The sequence below is a fragment of the Molossus molossus genome, unplaced genomic scaffold (genome assembly GCF_014108415.1).
Source record: "Molossus molossus isolate mMolMol1 unplaced genomic scaffold, mMolMol1.p scaffold_m16_p_15, whole genome shotgun sequence".
NCBI lineage: Eukaryota > Metazoa > Chordata > Mammalia > Chiroptera > Molossidae > Molossus > Molossus molossus.
Window position 1 is genome coordinate 3,765,914 of NW_023425350.1, and position 20,477 is coordinate 3,786,390.

Sequence of the window (20,477 nt, forward strand, 5' to 3'; positions counted from 1 at the left end):
TGGCGCTCCGCCCGCCGCGCTCCGGCCGCCCGCGCGCTCTGCCCGGCGACGCCGAGGATGGGGATGCAGCCGGCGAGCCTGCCCCCTGGCCGCCCGCGGTCAGGGCGGCGCGGGGCGGGGCCGGGGAGGGGCCGGGGGCGGCGACCGGCTGGGCCCTCCCCCCGCGCCCGAGTCCCGCGTCTCCGACCGCCCCCGCGTCCCCGCGTCCCCGCGTCCCCGCGCCCGCGCCCCGATCGCCCGCGCACGCGCCCCGCCCCCTGACTTCCAGCAGCTTCCAGCCGCCCCCTCCCCACCTCGCGCGCCCTCGCGCCAGACAGCCCCGCGGCCCAATCGAGGCGCGGCACCCCGACTACGGCAGCCAATCAGAGGGCGCGGGCCGCGCCACACTCCGCTCTCTGCCAGGCCGGGGCGAGGGGCAGGGGCGGCGGGCGGCGGCGGGCGGCGGCGGGAGGGTGGCTCGCGGGCTCCGTGCCCGGCGGAGCGCGCTGGTCTTTGCCCCTCTTCCCTTTGTCCCTTTCCCCGGAGGGTCAGCGGCCAGCTCGCTTCTGTCTGGAAGGGACAATGGACAACAAAGGGGAATCGGGTGGCAGCCAGACGAAGGGACGACGCGAGGGGCGCCGTCTAGCAGCGCTGGGGGAAGTTGGGGACAAAGCCTGGGGCTGGCAGGAGGTGGAGGGCAACAGACCGAAAACGTGACCTAGATGAGAGTTCCCTTTGTCTTCGGGGTAGCGTGAAGGAGCCCACGCTCAGGCCACTTCCAGTTGTGTGTGCCTTTGGGTCGCCCTCAAGCCTTCCACGGGGAGAGGCTCCGGTGGGGGAGCCGGGCTCCCCTGGACCTGCGGTGACCAGCCGCGCACTGAGGGGCCTGCCTGCCTCAGAGGGGCGCCCTTTCTAAGCACCTGTTGGCCCAGGATCGCTTCTGTCCCCAGACCCTTCCGTCGTGGGCTGTGTCCGCGAACTCGGATCACTGTGGGGACTCGTGTGTTCTGTGCTTGTCTAATCTACCTGCCCAAACTTAGAGTAAACCTTTCGAGTTCCTTGAAAATTGCCAAGTGTCCACTTTTATTTAGAAGACTTCAGATGAGAAGGAATGCTGAGGGAGAATTTCAGGAGAGCTCAAAATTCAAGGGTTTAACAGGCTGCATTTTTGGTAGGAATGGCTAATGGGAGTTTAACCACAAGCTTGAATGCTTTAAGGCTGCTTCAAGGGGTATTACCACTCATCCCCACAACAACTTTGGGAGGTAAGCATTACCACCTCCATCTATCAAAAGAAATAGAGCCAGACCCTGGACAGCTTGGCTCAGCGGTTAGAGCATGGGCCCCGGACCAAAGTGTCGTGGGTTCGATTCCCTGTTTGATTCTGTCAAGGGCATGTACCTCGGTTGCGGTTGGTCCCTGGCCCTGGTCTGGTGTGCAGGAGGCAACTAGTCTTGTTTCTCTCTTTTCCTCACTCTCCCTGCTCCCCCTCTCCCCCTCTATCTGAAGATAAATGGAAAAATATCCTCTGGTGAGGATTAAAAAGAAGAAATGGAGTCACAGAAAAGTAACTTGCCTCAGAGTGTGCAGGTAGTAAATAGAGAAAGGATAACCACCCAAGTAATCTACTTTCAGTTTGCATCTTAAACACTAGGCCCTCTTCTTCCTTATTCTTAAACCCATTCCAGAAATTCTCATCAGTTAGCAGCTGTCAATTGCTCCTCAGAGTCTTGGATGATGAGACAGCAGGGGTATGAATGCAGGAGTTTCAGTGAATCACTTCTCGGACCTCAGCTGTCCCTCTGAAAAGGGGGCAGTTGAATTTATGAGTTCAGTCTCTCCCTGCCTAACATCCTTTGATCATTTGGTTAACTTAATCCTAGTCTCAACCCTCACTGGATGAAGGATGGAGGGCAGAAACTTCGTCTTCCTGATAGGAGCTGTAATCACTAGAGAGCACACCTGTTAAATGGACTGCTCATTGAGTATAGAATAATCTGGACCTCTCTATTAATATATTAGAAAAAAAAATTTTTTTTCCTTTTTTCCATTTTGGGGAAATGTAGAGAAAGTATACAGGTGGCTGAGCACACAAACTGAAGGAAAATTTGACATACTGTTTAAAAAACTTAAAAAGTGGGTGTTGAGCACATATTCCATCCTACAGGAAGGAGCATAAAGATTCACTCGCAGGTCTAGAACAAATAATGTCTACAAAAAGGAGTTTCCTTAGGCTGAAATTTTTAGTGGCACATCATAGAAAATAGTTCTCTATATGGGGTGACTACATAAAATCATTTTTATATCTATAATGGATTTTAACCATCTGGAAAATTTAGCTGTGTCAGTCATAAAGTTATAGATAAAATATAGTGTAGTAATAATAGCTTAAATTTTAGAGTCAGACAGACATAGGTTGTCAGCCTTCTCTTTTATTTGCTGCAAGATCTTGGGAAAGTTACTTAACCTTTCTAAGCCTCCGTTCCCTCGTGTGTAAAAATGAGCACAATAATAGCATAAATTATATTTAATAAATACGGTCTTTTCTCCATGAAGAGGTCAGAACTGTGCCTTGTGCATGATATGACTAAAAATATATTAATTACCATCCAAGAAATGTAATTCTGAAAATTGAAACTATTTTTCTCATATTAAAAATACTGCATCATGTTTTTAATGGAGACCCATATTTAAGCTCAGTGATGATAGCATAATTTGATAAGGCGTCCTGTCCAGTATCTGCTAATTAGACCAAAAGGTCTTAAACTGTGGTGAAGGGGGAAAGAATGGAACTAACTCTATATAATACCTCACTGTGCTACCTCAGATAAAATCCAGCCAATAAAAGTGGTCCTCACTTTCTTCATTCTTAAAAGCAAACATGAATACATTGAGTCTTTGCCACATTCAAGGAACTGTGTGGGGTTCTCTGAAGAGTAAATGATGCTTATAATCGAAAGAAGACACAGTCACACAAATAAAATAGAGAGAGTGAAGTGCTTTGAGAAAAGTACCTGTCCGGGGTGCTCGTGTCATAGGTATATAAATGTCTAATCACTATGTGGTACACCTAAAACTAATATGACATTGTATGTCAACTGTAACTGAAAAATAAGTTCTAAAAAAAGAAAAATGTTAAATGAGGTCTTTTAGTAAATGTTGAAATCAAAGGAACATGTCCAGGACAAAGACACTCGTCTGGAAGTCAGTAGGCCTGAATTTTAGTCCTGACTCTCCCACTAAATAGCTGTGAACCTGAGAGATCTGTTTCCCTTTTCTGTGACTTAAGTTTCTCACTGTCAAAGATGGATCATGACGACTGTTTGTCTTACACTCACAGGAGTACTGTGATTGTGAGCATGGAATTAATAATAGACTAAGTTATTTTGAAGTATGTCAATAATATTAATATTAGAAATAGCTAGCAGAAAAAAGATTTTTATATAGCAGCCACATTTTAACAAGCTACTAACTCAGGCCAAATTGTAACAGCACTGAGCGGAATTCACTTAGAATAAACTGACTGTCCTCTGGCATCCTCGTCCTCCTCAGAGGCTCTCTCCCCCAATATGGCCGCGGTAATTAAAGATGGTGAAAATGAAACTCTCCTTTCCCATATAAAAAAGTGGAAGCACATACCTTGTTCATGGATTGGAAGAATCAACATCATTAAAATGTCCATACTACCCAAAGCAATCTATAGATGCAATCCCCACCAAAATGCCAACGCCATACTTCACAGAACTAGAACAAAAACTTCAGAAGTTCATATGGAACCAAAAAAGACCTCGAAGAGCCACAGCAATTTTGAAAAAGAAGAACAGAGTTGGAGGGATCACATTACCAGATTTCAGGTTATACTACAAAGCCACTGTAATCAAAACAGCCTGGTACTGGCACAAGAACAGGCACATAGACCAGTGGAACAGAACAGAGAACCCAGACAATATGCTCAATTAATATTTGACAAAGGTGGCAAGAGCATACAGTGGAGTAAAGACAGCCTCTTTAACAAATGGTGTTGGGAAAATTGGACAGCTACATGCAAAAAAATGAAACTAGACCATCAACTTACACAAGAATAAACTCAAAATGGATGAAAGACTTAAATGTGACTCGTGAATCCATAAAAATCCTAGAAGAAAATGTAGGCAACAAAATTTTAGACATTATACGCAGCAGAATTTTCACTGATACATCACCTAAGGCAACAGAAACAAAGGAGAAAATGAACACATGGGACTACATCAAACTCAAAAGCTTCTGCACAGCAGAAGATACAATCATCAAAATGGAAAGGCAACCCACTGTATGGGAGAGCATAATTGCCAATGGTATATCGGATAAGGGGTTAATTTCCAATATATATAGAGTGCTCATACAACTCAACAAAAGGAAGACAAAGAACCCAATTAAAACATGGGCAGAGGAGCTGAATAGACACCTCTCCAAATAGGACATACAAATGGCCAAGAGACATATGAAGAAATGCTCAACATCACTAATCATCAGAGAGATGCAAATTAAAACAATAATGAGGTACTACCTCACTCCTGTCAGAATGGCCACCATCAACAAATCATCAAACAAATAAGTGTTGGCGAGGGTGTGGAGAAAAGGGGACTCTAGTACACTGCTGGTGGGAATTTAGACTGGTACAGCCACTATGGAAAACAATATGATGTTAACTCAAAAAATTAAAAATTGAACTTCCATTTGACCCAGTGATCCCAATTCTAGGAATATACCCTAAGAATCCTGAAACACCAATCAGAAAGAATATATGTACCCCCATGTTTGTAGCAGCACTATTTACAATAGCTAAGATCTGGAAACAGCCCAAATGTCCATCAGTAGACGAATGGATAAAAACACTGTGGTACATGTACACAATGGAGTACTATGCAGCTGTAAGAAAGAAAGATCTCTTATCCTTTGAGATGACATGGAGGGACCTGGAAAGTATTATCCTAAGCAAAACAAGCCAAGCAGTGAAAGACAAATATCACATGATCTCACTTATTTGTGGAATATAATGAACATAACAGTCTGAGGAATAGGGTAGACCCAGAGACGTGGAAGTGGGGTACAGATTGACAATCCCCAGAAGAGGGGGTGGGGGGAGAGATAAACCACAGAACTTATATGCATGTGTGCATGAACAATGGACATGGACAACAAAGGTGGGGACAGGATGGGGAGGGAGGGAGGGGGGGAATCAGTGGGGGGAAAAGGAGAAACATCTGTAACAAAAATAAATAAATTAATATAAAAAAAAAAAAGAAACTCTCCCTTCCCAACTTGTTTCTTTATTTAATCCTCACCCAAGGATACTTTTCTATTTATCTTCAGATAGAGTGGGAGGGAGGGAGAAAGAGAAAAACATCAACATGAGAGAGACACATCGACTGGTTGCCTCCCCCACAACCCTGACCAGGGCCGGAGATAAACCGCAACCGAGGTACGTGCCCTTGGCCAGAATGGAACCTGGACTCATTGGTCCACGGGCCAGCACTCTAACCGCTGAGCCAAACCAGCCAGGGCATTTGCAACTTGTGTTTAACTTTGAATAAAGCACTCAGAAGAAATGAATGATCTGCCAAGCTACTTTTGTTTCAGAAAATGGTATGTGTCATAAAATTAAAGTTCTTAGGCAATGATTTTGCCTATTCTATGCCCTTATATCCTGGAATAACTTTTTTTTTTTTTTTAAATCCTCACCTGAGGATATTTTTCTATTTATCTTCAGACAGAGTGGGGTGGGGGAGAGAGAAACATCAACGTGAAAGTGACACATCGACTGGTTGCCTCCCGCACAACCCCGACCAGGGCTGGGGACGAACCGCAACCAAGGCACGTTGTGCCCTTGGCTGGAATCGAGCTCTGAACTCATTGGTCCATGGGCTGATGCTCTAACCGCTGAGCCAGACCAGACAGGGCTATTCTGGAATAATGTTGATGATGAAGGGCATTGAACCATACACATAATACAAGCCCCAGTCAGCTGATGGCCATCCTAAAACACTTACAGACTGATTCTAACCTGAGACCTAACACGATTTAATTTAGGACATCACATCGTAGACGGAACAAGAGATAACAAATACAGGAGGCAGTAGGCACCTGCTTGGAAGGCCGGTTCTGCTGCACCGTGGAAAAGGCCAGTCTAACAGCAAATCTCTTCACTGTATCTTCCATTTTATTATCCATACATTAGGAGACTTACAAACTAAACAATTCCAGGGGTCCCTTCTTCCTAAATTACATGATTCCCAAGAATTTCGAGAAATGTTCTGTCTTCCTGAACCTACGTTCAGTCTAGGTTTGTTTGTCTAAGATGCAAACCAAGGGGACCACTATTCACTGGGTTGAGAATTGCCTTGTTTTCCAGTAGCCCCATTGGCTTCAGGGCTGCCTCTAATTTGTTAAATCTCTAATCAGCCTTTCTTCTCGCAACTGTCTGTGATTCTCAGTGACCTACGATGACGTCTGTGTTACATCTGTGCGCCTTGGGGACACACTTCATTTTCCTCATAAGATTTATTTGGCTTTTTCCCCTTCATATAGCTGAGTCTAGTCTCTGTTAAAGAACATCCCCTTCGCACTTATTTATTCTAAATATGCCACGTGAAAGGCTCTGGTCTCTGAGTATAGAAAACAAAGTACAAACTCCCAGGCTCCCGGACATTTGTTTAATGCCGTTTGTGTTCAAATTACGAAGCATCTTAAATGTAAGTCCAACGCCCACCCGGGCCTCATCACAGTCACCAGCGCCACGTGCAGCGCTGAGGTCATTACAGCAGGTGCGCCTTGTTTTCCCAGGTCTGCCTAAGAGTTCAGGTTATTTCTGTTTATCTATCATTATAAGAAGAGCTCCCTCCCTGAACTATGCTGACAGATCAGCCTTCTAAATAGTCCAATCTGGCGACTCAGGAGGAGTTACACCCCCTCTCTGACCCCGGTTCTGTAACGGAAGGAAAGAGGTGAATCTCCAGCCCACCAAAGGGGTCCGTGTGGTCCCCAGAAGCCCATCGCTTTCGGCAGATTTTCCTCTTCATGGGTACGTGTATCAAAAAACATATTTCGTGGTGGGCATTTAGGTTTTGCGCCGAGTCATGATACCAACGTTAGAGCCCGAAGCAGCCTTAGGAAAGAGGATCATCTCTGCCCTGTGGGTAAAGTCTGTGGTTACCACATCTAACCCAGTTCCCTTGCCAGAGACCTGCTGTCCTGGCCAGGTGACTCTTCTGGTTCAACATGAGGTACCTGCCAAGAAATGTCCTTGTAATCAGATAATGGCTTGGTTTCGATTTCATCAAATTACCTTTTAATTTAATTCCATTTGAAAGCAGATAGTTATTCTCTCTCATTTGGGTTTCTGTATGTAAATTCTGATCTAGGCTTAAAACACTGCATAGCACAACACACTTCATATTAAAATCGCAACACATTAACAATAAAAATCTATAATGAAAGGTTCCCAAGGTAGTTTCACCCTATTGTATTGTTAGATTTATAAATAATGGGTTGCTACTTCCAAAATGAGGATGTAGACCAGGTGGAGATAACCACCAATCGGAGCCCCTCTCTTAGATTCTTCCTTTGAAATACTATCCTTAACTTCGTTGAGGCTTGGCGGGCTGGGGGGGGGGGGGGTCTGGACCCAGATTGCCTGAGTTTGAAGCTAGTTATTTATTTGATTTAGGACACATTTAACCTCTCTGGGCCTCAATCTTCCCATCTATAAAATGGGGATAGAGAAACCGGCATCGAGAAGCAGCAGCCATGGCTCTGCACGACCCCATGGCCGCGGGCCTCAACAAGAGCCACAAGGTGACCAAGAACGTGAGCAAGACGAGGCACAGCCGCCGCCGCGGGCACCTCACAAAGCACCCCAGGTTTGTGCGGGACATGATCCCAGAGGTGTGTGTGTGGCTTTGTCCCCTATGAGCAAAGTGCCATAGAGCTACTCAAGGTCTCTAAGGGCAAGAGGGCCCTGAAATTCACCAAGAAAAGGTTGGGACACACATCCGTGCCAAGAGGAAGAGAGAGGAGCCAAGCAATGTCCTTGCAGCCGTGAGGAAGGCAGCAGCCAAGGACAGGGCCCATCCCCTGTGTAATAAAACCTGTTCAGAAAAAAAAAATAATAATAATAATAATAAATGTAATGGGAATAATAACGGTTAGTGCCGTTCAAATAACTCAATGCACATGTCAAATGGTAAGCACTCAAGTAAACATGAGCCCTCATCACCTCCATCCTCCTCCTCACCGTTATTACCGGAGAAGTGGCCGGTCTCTAACACACCGCCACACTTCCCACAGGTGCCCCTACCAGGCAGAAGTGTGCAGTAACAACGAGAGGGGGTCTGGTCAGCATGTCCCTCCAAGGGGACAGGGGAAAGAAATACCAAGGGCTAAGGTCTGCAGTAGAAAGAGAAGAGGAAATGGTTGATTGCAGTCCTGGGCTGTCTCACCTGAGTGCATCCACAGAGCTTTACATTGACAGAAATAGAGGACGAGTATTAAACGTTTCCTTCTCGATGCTGGAACATACGGTGGTAATTAGGTTGTTTTGTTTTGTTGTTGTTGTTTTTTAATCCTCACCCGAGGGTATTTTTCTATTTATCTTCACATAGAGTGGGAGGGAGAGAAAGGGAGAGAGAGAAACAGCAACTGAGAGGGGCGCATCGACGGGTTGCCTCCCGCACCACCAGGGCCGGGATGAAATCGCAACCGAGATAAGTGCTCTTGACTGGAATTGAACCTGTGACTCTTTGGTTCAGGAGCCGACGCTCTCACCGCTGAGCCAAACCAGCCAGGGCCAGGTTATTTGGTTTTTAAACTATTAGTATCTATTCTGAGCCTTTACAACCTACGCAATAGAAAAAAGGGATCAAAAAAGAAGACAAACAGTAACTTGTAAAAGGATTTTTTGGTTAAGAACTAAGCAAATGTATAATTTATAATTTGGAGTATTACTTTGTGACACACTTAAGAATTATTACTCTGGCCCTGGCCGGTTTGGCTCAGCGGCTAGAGCATCGGCCTGCGGTCCAGAGAGACCCGGGTTCAGTTCTCACTAAGGGCACGTACCTCGGTTGCAGTTTGTCCCCGGCCCTGGTTGGTCGTGCAGGTGGCAGCCGCTCGATGTATCCCTTTCAGGTCAATCTCTCTCTCTCTCTCTCCCTCCCTCTCTATCTGAAAAAATGAAAAAGGAAAAAAAAAAGTCCTTGGGTGAGGATAAAAAAAAAGAATTATTACTCTGATTGATGATTTGGAAAATTTCAGGTACCATTAGACTGCACCCCTCTATCCAGCATTTCTTTAAATACCATCTCCGAATCCACACATATTTGCCTTCTTTTGGTTGGTGTTCAGCTGGTAACCAATGACATGAGCTCATGTTATTCTAGGATGGGAGCCAGGAGGTTGCTCATTGCATGAAGTTTCTCCACTGTTCTCTGTATAAAACACATCCTGCTTCTGGTCCCTAGATTCTTATCTGAGAGAGCACTTCAAGTCATTGCCTTTGGGTTGCTTGAGTGTCATTGAGAAATAAAGGAAATGAACTCAAGTATGTCTGAGACAACCACACAAGCCAGTGTGGCTCAGTGGCTTCCCCCGGACCACCTCTGTGGGAGTCACCCAGGGCACTTGTTTAAAATCCAGATCCCTGGACAAGACCAAGCACATAAAGAGTCAGAATTTGAATAAGAAGGAGAATAAGAATTATTATTTTTAGGTCTGGGCCCTGGAATCTGCATTTTATCAGTGTCCATGGACAATTCCTAAGGGCACGCTGAAGTTCAGGAATGAATACTCTAGGCTCTTACTTGGTTAAGAACTTCATTTTAATTCAGCAAGTACAAAAATAATTCACAGGTGCTGACTCTTTTACCAGAACAAGTAATTTCACTAGGTTTTATTAAGTATCTTTCCAATTTGCAAATAATAAATCTGCAACCCTTTTCCTATGTCAAAATGTTCATGAAATCCACTAATACTAAATTAGTACTACCAACTGTGACTACTAACGCTACTAAATCCATTGTGTTATTTGAATGAGATCAAAATTAAATGCTCAGAGTACATTCTTGTTGATTGCAACCTGTAATAAAGATAAAGACGTTAATACAGTATCCCTCTATGTTTCTGATAACGGTGGTTTCTTACAAATATCAGAAAGCTGTCCGCTTTCATTGCTGTCTGCAAGGGATGGAGCATCTGGACCAGAAAGAGAAATGGGAAAGCAAGGAAAATTTGTTTACCACAGTGTTCAATTTTAGGAAACTCATCTAGATTGAGACCTGTGAGTAATATGCATGTCTAAAGTGTTTGCCAAGGCACGTTATATCTGGGGTCTTCTTGAAGAAGAAAAAAGGAATTATAGACAAATGTTAACAGATCATCTAGGGGGAAAAATGAAAAAAGAAGCAATTTAAAGGCCCTAGAACAGCCCTGCCCTGGTAGTTCAGTTGGTTAGAGCATTGTCTCGATATACTAAGGTTATGGAATTGATCTCTGGTCAAGACATACACAAGAATCAGCCAATGAATGTTTGGATGAGAGAAATGACAAATCAACGTGTTTTCTCTCTCTCTTTCCTTTCCTCTCTTTCTCTCTCAAATCAGTTTTTTAAAAGGACTTAGACGTCTGCCTGCGGTCCGGAGAGACCCGGGTTCGGTTCCCGCTAAGGGCATGTACCTCGGTGGCAGTTTGTCCCCGGCCCTGGTTGGTCGTGCGGGTGGCAGCCACTCGATGTGTCCCTTTCACATCGATATTTCCCTCTCTCTCTCTCTTCCTCTCTCTCCCTCCCACTCTATCTGTACAAAAAATGGAAAAATGTCCTCAGGTGAGGATTAAAAAATAAATAAATAAATAAAAAATAAAAGGACTTAGAATGGTGCAGCCATTTTTTCTCTTGCTTTTACTTTTTGAATTTCATTTTATTTTGATTTTTTTTATAAAGTGATATGTGTATAAGTTTTTAAAAAATCAAATAGCACAGACTTTAACAAAAAAAAAAAAAAAAAAGGAAAGTTTCCTGTCCAACATATCACTCCTGATTTTTGCCTCCTATAGTCAACATTTCAACTCTTACATATGTCACTATTGGTATTGACCCCTGTATTTTCTGTATAAAAAATGTTCGTACTACTTTTAAAACTTTTTCATTTTAAACATTATGCATTGACTACCTTACTAGGGATGATGAGAATACAGCTCTTTTTCTATCCTCCCTTCAACCCTATTCTCTCCATATAATTATGTCACTACTGACATAATAATGGTTTCCATTATGATGACCTCATAGATAGTGTTCAAGGATGAGTCACACAGTATAAAAGAATTATGCTTCCTCCACCACTTTGTGTTTTTCCTGGAGTTAACATTTGCCTTTTGCTTCGTTTCATTCTCTATGTAACTATTACTAATTCACATGCAGGGTTAGCGACCTGCATCTGACCACGGTTTCAGCGTTCTAGTGTTTAAACGGATGGTTTGGGCTTCCTGGTGTTTAAGACAGAGGAAGTGACGGTCTGGAACACCTGCCAAAGTTGGGTGTAGAACTTCAGATGGAAACCCTTTTGTGTTTAGAATTTTTAAGGCATTGCTCCATCTTCTTGTAAGCTCCAATAATGCTGTTAAGAAATCTACTTTCATTCCTTATTCTTTGTATGTGGTCTATTGGGTTTTGTTGGTGTTTTTTCTCTCCTGTGAAAGCATTTGGGACATTCTTTTTAATCACTGACATTCTGAAATGTTAATGCTCTGTCTCGGGTGGGTCTTTTCTATTCATGTTGCTGGGTAGTCTTTGGGCCCTTTGTTCTGGAGACACGTAACCTTCGATTCAGGGAAATTTTCTTGTGTCTTTGATAATTTTCTCTCCCGTGTTATCTCTGTTCTCTCTCTATGAAATTCTTATTTGTAAGATATTGGACTTCCTGGATTGAGCCTCTAATTTAATTTTTTCTCTACTTTCCAGCTCTGTCTTTTCTCATGCAAGACTTTCTCAGCTTTATCTTCCAGCCTTCTCCTGATTTACTGACTTTTCCTTCAAATATTTTCCTTCAAATCATTCACAGAAATTATATAAATTTCTCCACTGAAAATTTTTGTAATGAATAAAAGTAACAAAATAAGATAACAATAAAAGATGCAGAGGAATTTTCACCATGAGAGAAAACAAGCACTCGGAATGTGCAAAGACAATGGATGTGCCAAGACAATGCACCCATGACCTGCTCCCCATGTTTCATTATTTACATAGTTACGAAGTCGCCCACTTGTGAAATGTAATGAGAGCATTAGGGGAGGAGAGCCACCTCATGTTTCCAGTGCTCACAGTACCCGCACTAGACTCACGAAAGCAACTTCATGGACCCTGACAGTTCAGTGTCTCCAGAAGGAAAAAGAAAACCGTTCTCGTAGCCTGTGAGCAGGTTCGGCTGCCGTGGTGGATTTGCCTGTCCTACCAGGCACACCCGACCGTCATACGTGACAGCATGAGTAACAATCAGAGAAAACAGCATGAGGAATGAAGAACACCAACTACATAGCTCTGACAGTAACGCCTACACATAGTCAAGTCTTGATCTGAGCCATGTTCTAATTGACATAATAATGTCAACTTTACTTTTTTTTGTTTAACTCTCACCCAAGGATACTTTTCCATTTATCTTCAGATAGGGAGGGTGGGAGAGAGAGAGACAGAGAGAGAGAAACATCAGTTGGTTGCCTCCTGCACGACCCCAACCAGGGCCAGGGATGAACTGCAACCGAGGTACGTGCCCTTGACTGGAATCAAACCCACGACTCTTTGGTCCATGGGCCAACGCTCTAACCACGGAGCCAAACCAGCCACGGCCAGTTTCACATACTATAGGATGTACCACCATATCAAAACATGTAAATGCACGTATCCGAAGTTCTCAGATGTCTAACCCCAATGAACACTTGTGCACTTGTTAAGAAGTAACACTTAATTAGAAAAGGAAAGCAAGCCCGGAGCTGGCCACGCCGCTCCCGCTCACAGCCCCCGCGCCTCGCTCCCCTCCGGCGTGGCAAAAACGTCCAGCCCGGCAGAGCCTGACGGTGCATGGGGTCTTTGACTGCTCTTTTCCAAGGCGTGCTGGAAGGGACAGTCATTCCTTCACACTCTCCAGGACTGAGTTCCTAACCGTCATGAATACAGAACTGTCTGCCTTCACGAGAACCAGAAGGAGCCCGGTGTCCTTGGCCGCATGATGAAGAAATTGGACATCAACTCTGATGGGCAGCTGCATTTCCAAGAATTTCTTCATCTTAGTGGTGGTTTGGCATTAGCTTGCCAGGATTCCTTTCGCAAGTCCCAGAAGTATGTCTGAGGAGTCCTTGGAGGTGGCCTCCAACCAGCCCCTTTCCTTCCCGCTTCCCAGTCGTTATCACCTTCTCGGACCACACAGACCCTGCGCCCAGCGCCCCTACCACCCCTGTAGGCCTCTCCTGGAGCAACCCGGGGTGGTAATAAAGCATATTTTTTAAAACACACACAAAAAAAGAAAAAAGCAGAAACCAGCACACATATTTCTTTATCACGTCAAATGTCATATCGTACAGGAACAAGGTTCCGATTTAAGTTTTGAACCAAGCTGACGTTTTCCTGAGTTATATTTGTGCTGTCAAGGCCTTCTTACAAAGATGTCTTAAGAACATCAATTAGACAAACTTAGAGTAGTATTTCCAGTGCCCAATTTCTTCCTATTGAGATATGAAAGTATAAACCATCCTGAATAAAGATATTGGTCAAGGAAGGGGTGTAAACATTTTGTCATGCAAACAATTATGTGAAAAGAACAAATTGATCTTTATCTTAAAATGTATACTATCTCATAATAAGCCCCCTGGACTTTCTAGTTGAAATACATGTTGGATTTCTAGAGAAGACATATGTTTACTTAGAGGGAAGAGGGTGAGGTATAAATTCATCAAATTATTGAAAACCCATTCTTTTTTTTTTTTTTTTGGTATGTGCCCCCAGCAGGAACCAAACCCAGGACTCTCTGGTCCGCAGGCCAATGCTCCAACCGCTGAGCCAAACCAGCCAAGGCAAAAAACCATTTGTTTTTTAAAAACAACCTTGCTTCTGAAGCTGTGGGCCATGTGTCATGAATGGACACAGGTTTCACACAATGTGACTTCTCCCCTTTGATGGTATCCCTGTAGAAGCTGGAATACATCTTTGACCTTGGGCAGTGGCCTCATCTGATGATATATAATAGATATAGCCAAAGGAGCCACCACTCTGCGGCTGACAAGGTAGAAATTCTGAACAGTATTTCCACCCGTGGCCCATTTTGATACCTGTTAGCACTAACACACAAGATACAATTATGGTCAACCTTAAAAAAGTAGCGATGATCCATCAGTAGATGAGTGGATAAAAAAGCTGTGGTACATGTACACAATGGAGTACTATGCAGCTGTAAGAAAGAAAGATCTCTTATCCTTTGAGAAAACATGGAGGGACCTGGAGAGTATTATCCTAAGCGAAACAAGCCAGTCAGAGAAAGACAAGTATCACATGATCTCACTTATTTGTGGAATATAATGAACAAAAAAAGCTGATGAACAAAATAGACCCAGAGACATAGAAAGGAGTACGGTTCAGACTGACAAACTTCAGAGGGACTTCAGAGGGAGGGCAGGGGGAGGGAAGAGATAAACCAAAGAACTTATACGCATGTACACGGAACCAATGGACAACGCTTGGGGGTGAGGGTGGGACAGGGAGGAGGGTGTCTGGGGGGAAAAGGAGAAACATCTGTAACAAAAATAAATTAATTTTTTTTAAAAAGTAGTGATGAAAGCTACAAGGTCAATGGTAGGATTTTTCTCTGCAGGGATGTGCACTTACCTGCGGGACATGCGTTCCAAGACTGCAGGTGGATGCCAGAAACCTTGGGTACTAACAAATCCTATAGATTCTATGTTTTTTCCTAGACCTGTGATAAAGTTAAATGTAGAAATTAGGCACAACAGATTAACAATAGTAACTCACAATAAAATAGAAGATTATAACAATATACTATAAGTTATGTCAACGCGGCCCCTCTCTATGATGACCAGTGTGATGACCGAGACAGCTGCTGGTGACTAACGGGGGACACTGAACAAAGTCAGGTCCTGGGCGAGCTGGAGTAGGGCAGGTGACATTTCATCATGCTACTCAGAATGGCGTGCACTTAAAACTTACGAATGGTTTATTTCTGGGATTTTTCAGACCAGTTACGTTAACTGAGACCACAAAAAGTGAAACCACGGATAAGGGGAGCTACTGTGTCCCCAGGGTAAGGTCAGTTCACCAATATGAAGCACAAACTCGGGGATGCGATCCAGGGAAAACGGAGCTCAAAGGGGACACAGAAGAAGATTCCTTCTGAGGTCACGTCTCCTAATTTACTACACATGTCCCCGTCTGGCGAATTAAACAAGTCAGATTCAACCCCGGTGGGCGAGCGCAGTTAGCATCAATGGTCCCAGTATTAGAAATTTTACAAACTCCACTTTTGCCTTTAAAACTCCCACAGGTGACAAAATGACGATGAAACCTACTCACCAATATAACCGAGCAGCTCACTGAGTTTTTTGAGAACATTAAAAATTTCATATGATGTGCATGAAATGAACATTTCCTTAAGTATTAGTGGTTGGTCATTTATTTGCTTATTCACAATATGTTTGTGTTTACTGGAGAGATACTGGCAGCCTATCTGGTGGTGTTCCCATGAACTTCCAGCCTCCTTCCTAAATGTCTCAGCTCAGGGCACAGCCCACTTTCTGCTCGATTCCCGTGCAGTTATCGGAGGTTTGACCACTAGAAACATGATGCTCAATTAAGCATCACTGTTTATTTGCTGAAATTTTGTTTGTAAATATAAATAAAACTTAAAGTATACTTTGTTACTGTATCAGTGGATCCAGTATTTTCAAAAACAGCTGACACCTTTTAAGTTTCTATTATAATGGTAGATTGTGATTTAGACAGACATGGCATAGTCAAAGATCAAATTGAAAAAGAGCTTATTTCAATCAATAAAACAGGGAGACTCCATTTATGTCCATCACGTTAATCATTCAGTAACAAAATATGTGTTTGAATCAGAGCTCTCGTGGCTTCGATCTGAAAACCGAGCAGTCACGGGGAAGGAGAAAGAAGGCTGGAACTCTACGGACCTTCCCCCAGAATCATTTGCGTCAATAACAAAAAAGAAAGCGAAGATTATTAAATGAACATCAAACTGCTGAGGACCTCAGGCAGGCTTATCACCGAACCAAGTCTCTTGCTAGTGTGTTTCATTAACCACAGGGAAGCTGGGGAAACTGTGGATGGAGTGATATAAAACCAACTTAACTGTTGCAAAGACCATCCCAGCGTGAAGGGTCAGGGGCATCAGCCCTCGTGCCTCGGGCACAGTCATTGCCATGGTCTTCAGGACCAAGGAAAATGTCAACGAATGAAACAAACGCAAGAACCCACGTATGGTTCAATACATTTGCTCAATGTGTCACTTGCAAGATCTTTGGACCCAAATTATTACATTGTTTTCAATAACTACAGCCTGATATGCTATCAAGCATTTTTTTTAAATACGTAGGAACTCGTATCCTAAGTCCTAATTATTTTACATGTTACTTCTAGAATATAAAATTGCTTCAACATAACCAAATATTTAACCACTGATTTTAGAACAGGAAAAGCCACCTACATGTTTTAGGGGACACCCTATATATTCTGTTTATCTTGGTTTCATTTTTGTTTTTTACGATTTTATTTTAAAGGTTTTCAAACATGCCCAAGAGTAAAGAACAATATCATGAATAATCTATGACTCAGCTTCAGTAATTATCAACATGGCTCAAAGTTTCTTTCATCTGTACACTCCCTCCCTGTCCCCAGATAGATAAATTCTATCCATAAATACTTCTGTTTGTATAAAGATACACACCTAAAAATATTAAGAATAGCCTGGCTGGTGTGGCTCAGTGGTTGAGGATCCACCCATGCACCAAGAGGTCGATTCCCGGTCAGGGCACATGGCCAGGTTGTGGGCCAAATCCCCAGTGAGGGGCATGCCGGAGGCTGCCAGTCAGTGTTCTCTCTCATCATGTTTCTATCTCTCCCTTTCCCTTCCTCTCTCTGAAATCAATAAAGAAAAAAATATTAAGAACATAAATTTAATATCATCTAATATCAGTCAGTGTTCAAATTTTCTTGATTGTCCTGTAAAAGTCTCTTATTTTTGTTCGTTTGAACCAAGAGATAGTCAAGGTCCCTGCGTTACATTTGGTTAATGTCTGTTTTAATGTATACAAGTCCTTCCTCCCTCTTTTCTGATTTCTTTCTTTCTTGTTATTATTAGTTTGTGGTGGTGGTTGAAGAAATGGGCTCCTCCATTTTCTACAGACATTAGATCTAGAATTTTCCAGTCTGGATTCGGCCAGTTGCCTCCCTAGGGCATTTAACATCTATTTTCTGTATTTTCTTTCAACTGGTAGTCAGATCCTTAGATTCGGGTTTGTTTTCTTTTTTCTTTTGGCACGAATCCTTCACAGGTGGTGCGCGCCCGACACCAGGAAATACACACAATTTGGCTGTTTCTTTTTTGGTAATGTTAAAATCGTGCCATGGATTCAGTGTTAATGGCCTGACCCTTCCTTCACAATGCTCCCCACCAGCCTTCGAATTAACGATTTCCACAGCTGTGATGTATTTTCAATGCTATGCTTTAAGGTGACTTCAGAGCTTTCAGATTCCCGAACCACAGCCCAAGTCTGCCCAGAAAGAGGGGGGGATCTTCATGTCGATTTATTCGGAATCCAGCGGGGGAACCTCCAGGAAGTGGCTCTGGGGTCTCGTTTTCCTCATCTGTAGAATGAGAGCTTGCTAGGTGCCTGAGTTACTGTCCAGCTCTGACCCTGTGTGTTCTCCATTCCCCAGATGGTCACGGAGCGAGCCTGGCGCCAGGACCAACACCCGGCCTGCACCGGGGTACCGACCCAGGTTCCACCCACCTCCCTGTCTGGACAGCTCCAAGGGTAAGAAACCTGGAGGGACATTTTCATTGTTCCTGTCGACCCCTGAACCCAGCGTGGTGCCCCTCACTGCCGAGGTGGCAGGTTCTGAGCAGGAAGACCAGCATTACCACCCTACAGCAGGGCAGGGGTCAGCTCTGTTGGCTGATCAGGCTTCAGGGTGTTGTGAATGCTATTTGACATGTGAGTCAATTCGGCGTTTTAGAGATTTGTTAAGAGAAAGCAGTCCTGAGTGCACTTAGTGACAACTCTGTTGGCTAATTCTGATTTTGCATGACAGTAACCACAGTATTATGACCATGTGTAGGTGCCTGAGCTTTTCACAAGTGAGTTATCTTTTTTTTTCTTGATTGATATGAGAGAGAGAGGAAGGGAGAGGGAGAGTGAGATAGAAACATTGATGAGAGAGAACTTCTACTGGCCGCCTCCTGCATGCCTCCCACTGGGGATCAGGCCCACAACCTGGGCATGTGCCCTGACTGGGAATCAAACCAGCGACCTCTTGGTGCAGGGTCGACGCTCAACCACTGAGCCACACCGGCTGGGCACTAGTGAGCTATCTTACTTCAAAAACTATTGATATATGGCCTATATTTCTTTTTCTTTTTTTTAATCCTCACCTGAGGATATTTTTCCATTGATTTTTCAGATAGAGTGGGAGAGAGAGAGAGAAAAAAACATCAGTGTGAGAGAGACACACCAACTGGTTACATCCCACATGACCCCAACCAGGGCCAGAAATTGAATTGCAACTGAGGTTCGTGCCCTTGACCAGAATCGAACCCACAGTTCTTTGGTCCGTGGACCGATGCTCTAACTGCTGAGCCAAACCAGCCAGGGCCGGCCAATATTTCTTGAAATATAAACAAAGTAATACATTTTATTTACTTTATCTGCATATGATTTACAATATAAATGTACCCTCCATGCCACGTAACAGTCGCCACAGATCAGTAATTGCACATGCACATCGACAAGAGAAAACATCACTCATGGCTTTCAGTTCAAAGAAAGACACAAACAGATGTTGAGAGAGCCATAGGGCAGCTCCAGACCCCTCCTGTCGCAGGAAGGCCTGGCTTGGAAAGCTGGGCACACGCCCCATTTGTCTGCAAGAAAACCTAGTGAACCTTCCACCACCTTTGTGAAGCAGAGTGTCCTTCAGTCTCAGAGACAAGAGTTCCCGTGGGAGCCAGCAACATGATGCTTGGTTCCATCCTGCCGATCTGGACTCGGAAGACGTAGCTTTCAAACTCCGTGGCCGAGAACCTCCCATCTTTCCGTTGTTGGACGGCAGGCGCTGTTTCCTGTTTAACTCTGGTCGTCGTGAGCAGAGGGAGAAGTCTGCCAGAGGCAGGAGGCTCAGGGAAAAGACCTGGGTTCCTCTGTGAGCGGCGTCCGACTGAGACATGTTTGGGAGAATGCTGTTTTGCTTAACAGATGAGTTATTCCTTTTGAAATATTTATCGTTGACACCTATTAAAGAAAGGAAAGCAGCATGAGGTTGGGAATTTTCTTCCGCTCGGTGTAGCAAAATATGCCTTCACCAGCGTGGGAGGGTTTGCTTCCGAAGTCTGGAAACCGCTCTCCATGAAGGCTCCGGGCGCGCACTGACCGCGGCTGATGCTCGGAGGCGCAAGGAATCGACGGTCCTGGGAACTGGGCTCAGCCTTCATCTGCAGTGCAAGGGCTCGGGTGCTATCTCCTGAGACGGGATGTCGTGACAGAACGACGCTGGACAGCCTCTGTCCTGGCCGTGAGTCGTGACTCCCAGTGACATGGCCGTGCGGATGGGCCTGCCAGAGATTCGCAGGAGCACCCTGGAGGAGAAGGTTCCACGCACGGGTCTTAAATACTGGCCGGACCCTTTTTTTATCCTCACTTGAGGACATTTTTGCATTTATCTTCAGATAGAGCCAGAGGGAGAAAGAGAGAGAAACATCGATGTGAGAGAGACATATCGACTGGCTGCCACCCACACAATCCCAACCGGGGCCGGGGACAAACTGCAACCGAGGTACGTGCCCTTAGCGGGAACCGAACCCAGATCTCTCTGGACCGCAGACTGACGCTCTAACCACTGAGCCAAACCGGGCAGGGAAGCCTGTGGTTTTCTTTCGTGTTGAAGGTCTTCGGTTTATGAACAGCTTCAAAATAAAGTCTAATTTTCAGAAGCCCTTGGAGTATTGATTACCTACCTGGGCAGTTGGGGCCTCGGACGCTCGCTCAGGTAGGAGGCCACTTCTAGGCTCGGAGTCGGAGCCCCTGCTCAGGTCACCCGGCTGCCAGGCGCACCATGGCAACGGCGCATCCCTCCTCAGGCACCCGCGGGGTTACTCATTTCATGACGGCTCCTTGGCTATTGACCGTCCTACGTGGTGGGCACCTGGCTGTGCAGGATCGACCCTGGGGAGCAGAAC

General features: G+C 44.6%; 1 pseudogene; it reads left to right on the top strand.

The window, feature by feature from the left end:
• Positions 1-7,764: 7,764 nt before the first annotated feature.
• Positions 7,765-20,477, top strand: part of LOC118631107 — a 73,475-nt pseudogene continuing 60,762 nt past the window's right edge.